The following is a 14,363-nucleotide window of genomic DNA, read 5'->3' on the forward strand; positions in this document are numbered from 1 at the left end:
TTATTTCTGCAACAGCAAGCTTAGCTATTTTTGTGGTTATGGGAAATAGTTTAAACGTGAGTTTGTTATTCTTTATTAGAATATCATTTATTGTGAACCACAATGTAACATTTTGCTGGTTTAACTGGCCTTTTCATCTGTATGCATATTGATAACAATGCATAATAAATGTTGGCATTCTTGAAAGAATTCCTGGGTACTGTTTCATGCTACTCTATTTTTATATGTCTTGTTTCTTTCCTGAGTGTCAGATGACTTTATAACATACATCCAGTGAAGTCATTATTAGCTGTTAAGGGCACTGCAATACATTGTTATGATCAGGTATTTTTATTTGAAGGAGTATACTTCCCTTCCTACCACTTCCCAGAAAACATACCATCTGCGAAAAAGATGACAGACCTTGTGGACATCTGTTAAGTCTAATCACTGCTAATCTTGGCTCGCCATCAGTAATATACAAGAGTGCCCAAATTATCAATGGCCATTTTATTACCCCTTTTTCTTATAGGACTAAACTCTGGGAATTGTGTCCATTTCTGGCCACCAAGACAAATGAAAATGCTTAAATGTGCAGGATAAAACTTTGAAAGACTCCGAATGGTCTGATTTATGAGGAAACTGCAGCTCTTTCAAAACCTCAGGCTCAATCTTGGGAGGAATGAAGCCATCACCTTGGGGCTTCTGATGGATTCCACACTCTTACTTGGTAATCCCATAAACCTTGCCAATATCTTGTGCTAAGACTCTTTACAACCTTCGTCCTATACTCAACCCAAGGGAGAATTTCTGGCCCAAAAGCTTCTCCACCACAGATCAACTACATCTGCCACTTTAAAATTATTTTTACAATTAATATTTTATTATTTTCCATAAGGATTGTTGTTTACAAAACTACCACATGAAGAGACTAATGCAACAGTGTGGTGATCTTTTTGGCGTAGGAGAACTAACTAGGATGGAGGGAAGATGCTGAACCACAAAGGCAAACCATTCTCAATAAATCTGTGCAATTCATAACCTTGAAAAGGTTGACCTCTGCGCCACCTTCCTTCCGTCTGTGCAAGGGCACTTTTTCTGATCATGAGGAGGAGGCTAAAACAAGCAGAAATGTTTCTTGTTCAGAGGTCATAGTCTTTTCCCCAGGGCTAGGGAGTCCCTCACTAGAGGGCACAGATACAAGCTAAGAGGGGAGAGATTTAAAAGAGACCTGAGAGGTTATGCAGAAGGTGGTAAGTACCTGGAATGGGCTGCCAGAGGAAGTGGTCGAGGCGGGTACAATTGCAACATGTAAGAGGCAGTTGGATAGGTACATGGAGGGGAGGGGCTTGGAGGGTTATGGGTGGAACACAGGCAAGTAGGACTAGATAAGATAAGGTAAGATACCTTTATTAGTCACAAGTACATTGAAACACACAATGAAATGCATCTTTTGCATAGAGTGTTCTGGAGGCAGCCTGCAAGTGTCGCCACACTTCCAGTGCCAACATAGCATGCCCACAACTTTCTATCCCGTACGTCTTTGGAATGTGGGAGGAAACTGGAGCACCTGGAGGAAACCCACGCAGACACAGGGAGAACGTACAAACTCCTGCTGAGGTCAGCATGGACCAGTTGGGCCAAAGGGCCTGTTTCCGTGCTGTGTTACGCTATGATTCTCTGACTCTGGGTCGGACTTCTTTAAGCAAGGAGTCACTCATCAGGCATTCAGAGACAGAATATCAAGCCATAAATATTGATTGAGTCAATGAGACATGCAGCACAGATACAGGCTCTTCAGCCCACTCTGTCCAGGCTGACCACTGAGTACCCAAACTCACCTCATTTCCCAGCACTTGGTCTGTAGCCTTCTATGGCTTGGTGATTCAAGTGTGTATCCAGATGTTAAATGTTGTGAAAGTACCTCCTTCCACCATCTTCTCAGGCAGTGTGTTCCAGATCGCAACCACCTCGAGATGGAAAAATTCTTCCTCAGATCCCCTCAAAACCTTTCACTCCTCACCTTAAACTTAAGCCCTCTGGTCTTAGATGCCTCTGTCATGGAGAAAAGTTTCTTCATATCTACCCTATCTATGCCCCTCATAATTTTGTATACTTCTATCAGGTTCCCCCCTCAGCTTTCTCTGCTCCAAGAGAAATAGATCCAGACTCTGCAGTCTCTCCTCCTAACTAAAACATTTCATCCCAGGCAATTGATTCATGCATCAGTGAAGGTAGACCTCCAACACAGTATGAAGCAGAAAAAGCCAGGGCCAAGAATCCTGGAGTAACTATCAACTTCACATTGGTATTGGCATTGGTATAGGTTTATTATTGTCACTTGTACCGAGGTACAGTGAAAAACTTGTCTTGCATACTGATCGTACAGATCAATTCATTACACAGTGCAGTTACATTGAGTTAGTACAGAGTGCTTTGAGGTAGTACAGGTAAAAACAATAACAGTACAGAGTAAAGTGTCACAGCTACAGAGAAAGTGCAGAGCAGGTGAACAATAAGGTACAAGGTCACAAGGTAGATCGTGAAGTCAGAGTCCAGCTCATCGTATAAGGGAACCGTTCAATAGTCTTATCACAGTGGGATAGAAGCTGTCCTTAAGCCTGGTGGTATGTGCCCTCAGGCTCCTGTATCTTCTACCTGATGGAAGAGGAGAGAAGAGAGAATGTCCTGGGTGGGTGGGTGGGGTCTTTGATTATGCTGGCTGCTTCACCAAGGCAGTGAGAGTTAAAGACACAGTCCAAGGAAAGGAGGCCGATTTCCCTGATGTGCTGGGCTGTTTCCACAACTCTCTGCAGTTTCTTGCAGTCCTGAGCAGAGCTGTTACTGTACCAAGCCGTGATGCATCTAGATAGAATGCTTTCTATGGTGCATTGATAAAAGTTGGTGAGTGTCAGGGGGGACATGCCAAATTTCTTTAACCTCTTGAGGAAGTAGAGGCACTGGGGAGGTCATGCTCAATCATTGCCAGGGAGATAGGACAGCTAACGCTCAGTCAAATTAATGCACAATCATCAGCAAAGCATCATCTGGGCTCCCCCACCTGATGGTAACAAATGGAGAGTGGATAGGTTACTTGGCTTGGGCTGGAGTTCTATAATTTTGCAGTCTCCTTGAAAGAAGTGTCTCTCAGTCTGGAAGTCCTTCCGTCACCTACGGACAATGCCTGCCTCCTCGACTCAGCTGGGAGATGAGAGTGTGGATGCTGAGCAGGGTCACCTACCCCTTCCTCAGTCTCCTGCTCCTCCTGTCTCCTGCTGATGTTCAGGCTTTGCCTCACCATCCTTACACAACCAGGGCTCCTTGTTGCTCTTCCAGCAGCAGCTGATACCTTCAATTGGCAAGGATGTGCAGCCATTGTAATGTCCCCATACCTTCTTGTGGAATACTGCAAGACAACCATAGATTCATACAGTCAACATGGAAACAGGCCCTTCAGCTCACTAAGCCCATACTGACCATCAAGTGTCTATTTCACACTAATTCGGTTTTATTCTCCCCATATTCCCATCAACTTCCCCCAGATTCTGCCACTCTCCTACACACAATGGATAATTTACAGAGGGCAATTAACCTACCAAGCCACATGCCTTCAACGCATGGCAGGAAACAAGATCACCCAGAGGAAACCCATACAATCATTGGAAGAATGTCCAAATTTCACACAGACAGCACTGGAGGTCCTGGTTGATTCTGGGTCTCTGATTCTGTGAGGCTTGGACTGATGCAGACAATCAAATCTCACCCTCAGGTGACCATCGGTGTTTTCCACTATTATAAAAGTCAGATCTGACAGGTAGAGAGGCTTTGAGGAAGGAGAAACAGAGTACAGGCTACAAAAGTAGTAAGGTGAATGGGTTAAAGTGCATTTACTTGAATGCGAGAAGCATCAGGAATAAGGGAGATGAACTGAGAGCTTGGATAAGTACATGGGACTATGATATTGTGGCTATTACAGAGACATGGCTGACATCGGGGCAGGAATGGATATTCAATATTCCTGGTTTTCAGTGTTTTAAAAGGGATAGGGAGGGGGGGAGAAGAGGAGGAGGTGTGGCAATACTGGTCAGGGACACGGTTACAGCTGCAGAAAGGGTAGATAATGTAGAAGGATCCTCTCTAGAGTCAATATGGGTGGAAGTTAGGAATAAGAAAGGGGCATTAAAGACAAAGCTGGGAGGATGTGCCTGGAAGCTGTGGAAGTGGGTGAGGTTCTCAATGAATACTTCTCTTCAGTATTCACCAAGGAGAGGGGTCTTGATGGTGCTGAGAACAGTGTAAGTGAGGGTAATGTTCTAGAGTATGTAGATATTAAGAGAGAGGATGTGTTGGAGTTGTTAGAAAATATTAGGGCAGATAAGTCCCCGGGGCCTGACGGAATATTCCCCAGGCTGCTTCGTGAGGCGAGGGAGGAGATTGCTGAACCGTTGGTTAGGATCTTTGAGTCCTCGTTGTCAATGGGAATGGTACCAGAGGATTGGAGGGTGGCGAATGTTGTCCCCTTATTCAAAAAAGGTAGTAGGGATATTCCAGGGAATTACAGACCAGTGAGCCTTACGTCTGTGGTGGGTAAGCTGTTGGAAAGGATTCTAAGAGATAGGATCTATGAGCATTTAGAGAAACATGGACTGATTAGGGACAGCCAGCATGGCTTTGTGAAGGGAAGATCTTGCCTCACAAGCCTGATAGTGTTCTTTGAGGAGGTGACCAGGAAGATTGATGAGGGTAGTGCAGTGGATGTGGTCTACATGGATTTTAGTAAGATGTTTGACAAGGTTCCGCATGGTAGGCTTCTTCAGAAGGTCAGAGGCCAAGGGATCTGGGGATGCTTGGCCGTGTGGATTCAGAATTGGCTTGCCTGTAGAAAGCAGAGGGTTGTGGTGGAGGGAGTGCATTCGGGTTGGAGGTCTGTGACTAGTGGTGTCCCACAGGGATCGGTTCTGGGACCTCTACTTTTTCTGATATTTATTAATGACTTAAATGAGGGGGTGGAAGGCTGGGTTAGCAAGTTTGCAGATGACACAAAGATTGGTGGTGTTATGGATAGTGTGGAGGGCTGTTGAAGCTTGCAGAGGGATATTGATAGGATGCAGAGCTGGGCTGACAAGTGGCAGATGGAGTTCAATCCAGAGAAGTGTGAGGTGGTACACTTTGGAAGGACAAACTCCAAGGCAGAGTACAAGGTAAATGGCAAGATTCTGGGCAGTGTAGAGGAGCAGAGGGATCTGGGGGTTCATATCCACAGATCACTGAAAGTTGCCTCACAGGTGGATAGGGTGGTTAAGAAAGCTTATGGGATGTTAGCTTTCATAAGTCAGGGGATCGAGCTTAAGAGCCGCGAAGTGATGATGCAGCTTTACAAAACTCTGGTTAAGCCACACTTGGAGTACTGTGTCCAGTTCTGGTCGCCTCATTATAGGAAGGATGTGGAGGCGTTGGAAAGGGTGCAGAGGAGATTTACCAGGATGCTGCCTGGATTAGAGAGTATGGATTATGAGGAGAGACTAAAGGAGCTGGGGCTGTTCTCATTGGAGAGAAGGAGGATGAGGGGAGACATGATAGAGGTATACAAGATATTGAGAGGAATAGATAGAGTTGACAGCCAGCGCCTCTTTCCCAGGGCACCAATGCTCAAAACAAGGGAACATGGCTTTAAGATATTGGGTGGGGTGTTCAAGGGAGATGTCAGAGGGAGGTTTTTCACCCAGAGAGTGGTTGGCGCATGGAATGTGCTGCCTGGGGTGGTGGTGGAGGCTGATACATTGGACAAGTTCAAGAGATTGTTAGATAAGCATATAGAGGAATTCAAGTTAGAGGGATATGTGGGAGGAAGGGGTTAGATAGTCTTAGGTATGGTTTGAAGGGCGGCACAACATGGTGGGCCGAAGGGCCTGTATTGAACCGTATTGTTCTATGGCTCTATTCCAATACTTTAGTGGCTCTCGTTGTATATGGTCTTAACTGCTGAGACTGAAGCTGACACTGGTGTGAGCAGCCACAGAAGTCTGGTGCACAGGCAGCTTCTGAAAATGTTCAATAGTGCAGAGTCACACATGGCATTCAAATCAGGAAATTCTTCTCACGATACACTCTGTACATTGAGGGGATAGAAAAGTTTCAAGGGTCTGAGTTATTGATAGGAGCCTTTAAGGGGCATGAATGCAGTCAACAGCTACCAGCACTTGTAGGGAACTCCTCAACAAATAAAACAGCCCATGTTAACATACGGCAAGACCTAGACAACATTCAGACATGCGCTATTAAGTAGCAGGTAACATTAGTGCCACATGAGTGCAAGGTAATGACTCTCTCCAACAACAGAAAATCTAACTATCTATCCTTGACATCCAATAGCATTACCATTGCCAAGTGCCCTATCGTCAATATCCTGGAGGTCACATCAACCTGAAGTGCAGCTGGACCAGCCACATAAAGACCATGCCAAACAAAAGAAGGTCAGAAACTTCATATCCTCCTACAGGTCGCTCACCTCCTGACAGTAACAAACAATCTGCTGGAGGAACTCAGTGGGTTGAGCAGCATCTGTGGGAGGAGAGGAATTGTCGATGTTTCAGGTCGAAACCCCTCATTCGGACTGTTAACGGGTCCTGATGCAGGGTTCGATCCCTTTCCCCCCACAGATGCTGCCCAACCCACTGAGTTCCTCCAGCAGATTGCTTGTTGCTCCAGGTTCCAGCATCTGCAGTCTCTTGTATCTCACCTCCTGACACCCCCAAGGCCTTACTACCATCAACAAGGCACAAACCAGGAATGTGATGGAATATTGTCTGCCTCCCCAGATGAGTGCAGCACTACCAACTCTCAAGAAGCTCAACACTATAGGATAAGGCAGCTTGCTTGATGAGCAGCCCATTGTAGATGGAAAGAATTCACATAGAGCCCAGGGTATAACTGCAGAACAAACTTTATTACAAGCTGACGTCAACAGGGGAATCATTCGTCTGGATGCTCCCTGATCCAAAGGTTCCATCATTCTCAGCCTATTTCATATCTACTTTTTTTTCCTTTTATCTCTACTCTGCCTGCCCTGTGTATACATCTTGAGGTAAGCCTTTTGTAGTGTTAAGCTTCAGTGCTTCTGTGCTACCTGAGCTGTGTACAGTTCTGTCTTTACTTATATGTACAATGGCAAGCTTCTGTCCTGGAGTTTATGGGATAGTTGTTAGGCTGGTAACCAGGCATAAGTTTACTATAGTTCACTTTAGCCTGCGGTTTGTGGTTCGTGTCAGTTTGAACCAGCTCCAAACTTACTCTGCCTGGTACCAACCCTGCAGAGTGTCTCTCTGCAACAAGATTATCCCACTGTTCTCTCCTACAGTGCAACAGAGCTATTTCACCATTCCCTACTGCACCATGGACCAACATAAGCAATCATTCCCTCCACCCTTGGCACAGTGTGCGTCATTTACAAAATGCACCGCAGTTCCTCAGCCAATCAATTCAATAGCACCTCCCAAGCTCATGACTTCTACTACCAAGAAGGACAAGAAAAAGAGAAACGCAGCCTTCAAGCTGCCCCATCTAACTCATGCACAGTCCTGACTTGGAAATATATTGTTGCTGGACCTGAACCCCAGCACCCACTGCCCAGTGACGTTGTGGGAGCACCTTCACCCGAAAAACTGCAGCAGTTCAGAAAGGCGAGTCACCACCACCTTCCCACGGGCAGTTAGGGGTAGGTAATAAATGCTGGCCTTGCCAGTAACACCCAGGTCCTGAAACTGAGTATATAGAAGTATTGAAATTGGATCATGTGACACTGTTTTCTCAATGTTTCGTGATCCTATTTCTCAGGCTGTGCTGATCTTAAGCAGGTTTTAGCTTATTAAATTTCATAAAATTTGTGTGAAGCCTTTGCTACATCTTTTCCAACAAGGAATTTCATTATCCTTCATTCTCCCTTCTTAGTTTTTATAACTTGACCCTAAAGTATAGCCACCTCAGTCTTGGCTCTGTTCTCTCCCTCCTACTTGGCCCAATAAGTAACCTTCACGTCCATACATTTCTCTTCAAACTGCAGAGAAAACACCGTTCGAGTGGTTGCTGATTGTACAAAAATCAGCCCGTGAACAGCATTTGTTATTCCAAAATAGATAAAGAATTCCGCAGAAGAATTTCTTGAATATATTTAAAATGTTCAGAACAGGATCCCTTTGAGTTTACAGTTTGGATTATCCCCAAATCATAACATTCGAACTGAAGGGGTTAATCTGTTCATGCATCTTATTTCTCTCTTTGTTTGTCGGGAGCTGTGTAAATGTGATTGTTGGATTGCGAGAGAAAGCAACCATACACCTGGAATGACCTGAATAATAACCGCCAGGGTGTAGAAACCTCTGCAGGAACATGCAAGTGATAAACAGAAACAGTAGATTAAAAAGGTGTTGTGCTTTGTCAGTTGATGGCGTTATCTCTTCTAATGATTGCAGCTTCCTTGGAACCGTGGTTTCAGCCCAAGTTTCAATTGTAGTTTAACCACAAAAGCCAATTCAGCACTGTTGGCACAACATCATGGAACATTCCCAAGGCAAGGGAATGTTCCGTGATGTTTACGTACATCACCATTGTTGTATCAGGTTGTGATGTAGAGGGACACAGAGAAAGAGGCACAGAGCTATAACACTGAACTTCTGCTCCTTGCAGATACACAACAGCATACAGATACCCTGAAACATTAACTCTTTTCCTTCCTGCTGAACTTTTCCAGCATTTATTGTTCTTATTGCATAGTTACAAGATTACCGGGTGATCATTTACAGTTACAAGATGTGAAGAAACTTCTTGCAGAGGACAGTGAATTTTCTGCCCCAGAGGATTGTGGAGGTTTGTTCTTTGGGGACGTTTAAAGAGGACGTAGATGCATTTGTGAAAGATCAGGGAACTGATGGCTATGGGGAACTGGCACAGAAGAGGAGACGAGGCCTGGTGCAGATCAGCTGTGATCATATTGAATGGCAAGCAGGCTTGAGGGACCGTGTGGCCTACTCCTGCTCCTATTGTCTTCTGTTCTTATGCAACCTGTTAAGGTATTCTGCTTTTGTACAGACACAGCAGTGAGCTACAAATGGAAAACTACTCAAGTCGCAGTAATAAAATTAAGTAACTAGTCTTTAGATCATATACAGCCCATCTCTCCTAAAATAAAGTCTGTGGTGAACTTCAGGTCAATTCTTTTCTGGCATGGGTGCTTCTGTTGGCATCAACAGACATTCCAGTGAAACCTCTGCTCTGATATTTATTGGTGAATGGAGTTCCCAGAAAAGGGAAGTCAGAGGTTGGAGGTTTCCACATCACCACATATAACAACAATTCTCCTACCAACATCCACATGGATCTTGCTGGGAGGTAAACCCTTGGCTGGGCTATTCCCATGTCAATCTTTAGCTCAGCAGAGGGCTGAGAAGGAAATTCACCCACTGAACCTGCGTCAGATTAGCCTAGGCAAGTGCAGTGAACCCATTCAAAAAGGGGGAGAAATCAGCTGCATGAAGAAAGTAAATAAACTTTTTCTTCGATTTTTTAGCTTGTCTTAGATAATTACATGCCTGTGTATGAGTGTGTGAGTTTGAGTCTGTGTGTTTATGTATGTTTGCTTACGTGTGCCTGTGTGTGTGTGCCTGTGTGTGTGTGCACACGTCTGTGTTTGTCTATGCATCTGTGTGCGTGTGTGCGTGTGTGTGTGTGCGCGCCTGTGTGTCTCCCTGTGTGTGTGTGTGTGTGTGTGTGTGTGTGTGTGTGCATGCGTGCATGTGTCTGTGTGTCTGTGTGTGTCTGTGTGTGCGCACGCACGCGTGTGCATGTGTGTGTGCGCGCATGTGCGTGTGTGTACACTCACATACACACCTGTCCTGTGTGTGGTGCTTTTGTGTTGACTTTTTAATTTTTAAAAAAATATGTTTCAGTTCTTTGACATTGTTTCTAGTTTTTACAAGGATGAATGATTTTGAATTCAAGTATTCAATTTACATGGCAGCTGTGAGAGCTGATGGGCCTCTGGGGCAGAGCTGTTGGAGGTGTTCTATGAGAGGTCTTGTGTTGTCGAGCTTCTCCCAGCAGAAAACTGCCTCAGAGCCCATGCTGGAAGAAACACTGTGGTCCGATGGTAATTGACCAACAATCATTCGGCAGTGGAAGATGTAACCTTTTGTGTTGGCGAATGTTAAAGTGCAGGAAAAAGCCACTATCACTGCCTGTTTACCCTACCGCTGCAATAAAACAGCTTCCCAAACCTCTAATAGGTAGACCTCCATAGCTCTGCACTCACCTTTCAACCAAGTAGAAACCCTACAAATTACTCACATCATATTCACTTTCCACATGGTATAAATTATTGCCATGACACTTATTGTATCAAAATCTCATTTGTGAACAGAGTGCTAACCCTCTGTGGAAAATAAAATGAGATTAGTACAGGATTAGTTTAAAAGCTTCTTGAGGACTGTGTGGGCCAAAGGAGCTGTGCTGTATGACTCTATGACTATGACTCTTCACCATAGTACCTTTGTTACCTAACACTGTGTGTACTCATTATTCAAACAACCAGCCTGGCTTCTACATTTTAATCCAGAACCAATCAGGAATGGAACAGGATCCAGGATTCAAGTCGGCTCCTGAGCTTGGACACTACACTGAAGGCCAACACACTATTTTCATTCCTAATTATTTGAAAGGGTGGAGGCAAGGAGGATTTTTCTCCTGGGTGAGGAGTCTAGAATCGGGGTTCATTGTCTCAGAATAAGGGGTAGTTCACCTAGGGCCAGGAGAAGGAGAAACGCCCTTGCTCAGAGTGTCGTCACCGAGATAAACTGGACTCTGACATTAGCACTTGTTCTCAAGCAATCTTTATGTTACTTGCACACAAGGAGAACAGTCTGGCCCCTGTCACCGAACTATTCTAAAGTTTCAACAAAGAGTAGTCTTTTTAAACAGATATTGACCAATTAAAATCTTTGGGCACCTTAGAATCCTTCATTTGCATACATAGAATACCAATTCCGTTCTATTAATATGGGTGTTAATGTTAATATAGGCGCTGATATCCAATAGAAACTACACGTTAATGGCCAATAATATCTTAGAGTTAGTAAGGTAATTGTCCAATAGTTACTGTGTGCCTCGCAATCCTTCATTTGCATCCTTATCTTGTCTTGGTATGCCCGATGACCTCGGCTCCCATGCTCTACAAAGAGGAGCTCTGCTCTCAAGGACCTTGCTCAGCACAGGTGACTGCAGACTGTCTGCAAACCATCTCTGCCCACACTCTAATCTTAACACAGCATCTACAATAGGGTGGTGAACCTCTGAAGTTGCATGCTGCATCCGTACTTCAGCTTCCAGTGTGAATGATCACATCTTCCCCTTGAACATTTCCCAATCTGTCACCATTTAAAAATGTTCCAATTTTCCATTTTGTTCACCGTAATGGATGACCTCACATTTTTCCATCTTTTCTCACCCATTCAGTTAACTTGTCTACATCTCCTTGAAGCCCCTTTACATCATCCTCTCTACTCAAAATCCCACCTAGTGCCATAGTATCTACAAATCTGGAGTTTGGTTCCCAAGTTGGTCCTGTCAACCAAATCAATAGATCATTGATCTATATCATTGATATAGATTGCAAATAGCTGGGGCCCAAGGTACCAATTCCTGGGGTATCCCATTAGCCACAGCCTACCAATCTGAGAAGGGCCCATTTATTTCCATTCTTTGCTTTCTATCTGTAAACCAATTCTCAGTCTACGTCAGTATATTATACCTAATTCCATGTGCTCTAACTTTGTCAACCAGCCTCCCGTGTAGGACATTAAAAGCCACATGCACCATATACACTGGTTTTGTCTCATCTATTTTACTAATCATAACCTCAAAGATTTATAAAACATGACTTCCCTTTCATAAATCCATCCTGACTTTCCTCAGTCTTATTATTCCTTTCTGGGTATTCCATTATTATAATTTTCATTGTAGATTCCAGGATTTCCCTATTACAGGGTGAGACCACTTCCTTGAGGACACTAAAGTGCAATGAACGGCCAATATTGTAGTGGCCAGGGTATGTTTGAAGGAATATAAGGCTGGCATGAAAACCTCAGCTGTGATGGACCAACCTGCAGATCCTGTTCCAGGGCTTACAGCTACAATCAGTAGCATGACTGTAGAATTTTAATTATTTTAGATCTCAAAGACCCCACCCACCCGGGTCATTCTCTCTTCTCTCCTCTTCCATCAGGTAGAAGATACAGGAACCTGAGGACACATAGCACTAGACTCTGTAATGAACACAGCTGAACATACAAACTTGATACCTCAAAGGAGTCCTTTTCTGGGAAAATTATATATAAAAAGCATTGTAAAGATACATCAGCTAGGCCAGAGAAAGTGGAACAATATGGGCAAGACATATAACAGTTGGCTCATCATGAACAGTTGACGTTTTGGGTCGAGATTCTTCATCAAGACTGGCCAGTCCAGATAAAGGGTCTCGAACCAAAACATCAACTGTCCATTTCCCTCCATAGATGCTGCCTGACCTGTTGAGTTCCTCCAGCTTTTTGAGTGTTGCTCTAGATTTCCAGCATCTACAGTCTCTTATGTCTTACAATGAGCCAGATCTTAAGGACCTGCACCATCTTTGAGCTCCTTATTCAAGTCTCTGCTGCAAAGTTAGATAGTCTTTCCTCAAGCAGTTAGACCAAGCAAAGTGACTTTTCATCCTCCATTGACTGTCATTTGACTCTTGTTAACCACTTTCTTCAGCAGAAACATTAAAGAAAGCTTGATAATTTAGAACAAACGTCACCTTTAAAACCATCAACTGATGTCATCCCATATAAAGGGAAGGAATGCAACCTGGAACTTGCAGGCATCATTGGGTGAGGCTGCTGACTGAATTTCTCCTTTTGTAGGATGTATCGTAAGTCTAACAATCCATCGTCAGAGACCTGTGCTGAAATAATCATTGATCTGGAGTGCAGTGCCAACTTAATTTGGAGGACCGATGGTGCAGATTACGCAAAGCCAATTGCCTTAGCAACAGGTTAATAATTTTAGTGAAAGAACATGTTCAGCATTTTTATGAGGCCATTGAATTTTTCCCGCCTGGAGCCATCCCCTGTGTATGCAAGTACTTGTGGTGAAAATCTGTGTCACTCTTAGCATGTCTTGCAAAACTTAAATCCACATCAGAACAAAGACATTCCTCTTTTGTTTCAATTATTTAATTGCTTTACCATTAAAAATAAGTTAATCTTGCACACTTTTGCCCTGAGACATGATGTTGGAACGCCTTGAGTAACCTAATGTAATCATAAATGGTTTGTCTTCATAATTTTTATTGGACTCCAAGATATAGGCGTAGACAGAGTAAGTAGTCAGAATCTTTTCCACGTAGTAGGGGTATCAAAATCAAGGGAGCATTGAGAGGAAAGACTTTTAAAGGGGACTTGAGGAGAAAGTTTTTTACACAGAGAGTGATTGATATCTGGAACTCGCTGCCAAAGGATGTGGTGGGATCACTTACAATCAATACCTTTAAGGGACACTTAGACAGGCACTTAAATAGTCAAGGCATAGAAGGATACAGAACCCACTGTGGATCAGACATAGATGGGCAAAAAGGGCACGGTGCTGGGCTATTTCTGTGCTGTATGATTCTATGACTTTATTTATCTCTAAGTTTCAAAATATTGGATTACTGAGTAGTATTCCATCCACAGACTCTCCCAAAACCCAGCAGAAGGCAGCCTTTTGAAGCTGAAAATACCCTTAAGCTGTTCACGTCTCAGCCCATTTGGAGCCCATGAGATGATTCCTTCATGATAATTACCTTGGCAATACATTGAGCGACATGTTAATTCCAGGTGTGGCACATATGTGGAACGATGCCTACATGCTGCAGCATTAAGTGTCACAAGTTATATTAATGCAGGTAATCCTTATGAGCTTCAGAGCAATTATTTGCAATCTACCTTTAATGTACCTTCCATGACATCCCAAAACACTTCACAGCCATTGAGGTACTTTATGCTTATTACTGTCAGTTCAGCACGATCCTTTGCCTTAATTCTGAAACTAACTGACCAGGATTTGAATAGATTCTCTCTGTCTACTAACTTGGATTCCAGAACCTAGACATTTGAATTACACAGTGCTTTTTACTTAAGCACTACACAGGGAGGGTCACGGGGCAAACCCCTACCCTATGGGAGTCATCACAGGAACATGTGGCATCCTCCGGGACAACACCTGGACTGCCCTCTCCTTGGAAGTTGAGGTGTGGTGACACCCAACTTCCTGAACACTGGGTCTTTCCAGGTGGCAGCAGGGAATCCATGCTCATTCTA

The sequence above is a fragment of the Pristis pectinata genome, chromosome 27 (assembly GCF_009764475.1).
Source record: "Pristis pectinata isolate sPriPec2 chromosome 27, sPriPec2.1.pri, whole genome shotgun sequence".
Classification (NCBI taxonomy): Eukaryota; Metazoa; Chordata; class Chondrichthyes; order Rhinopristiformes; family Pristidae; genus Pristis; species Pristis pectinata.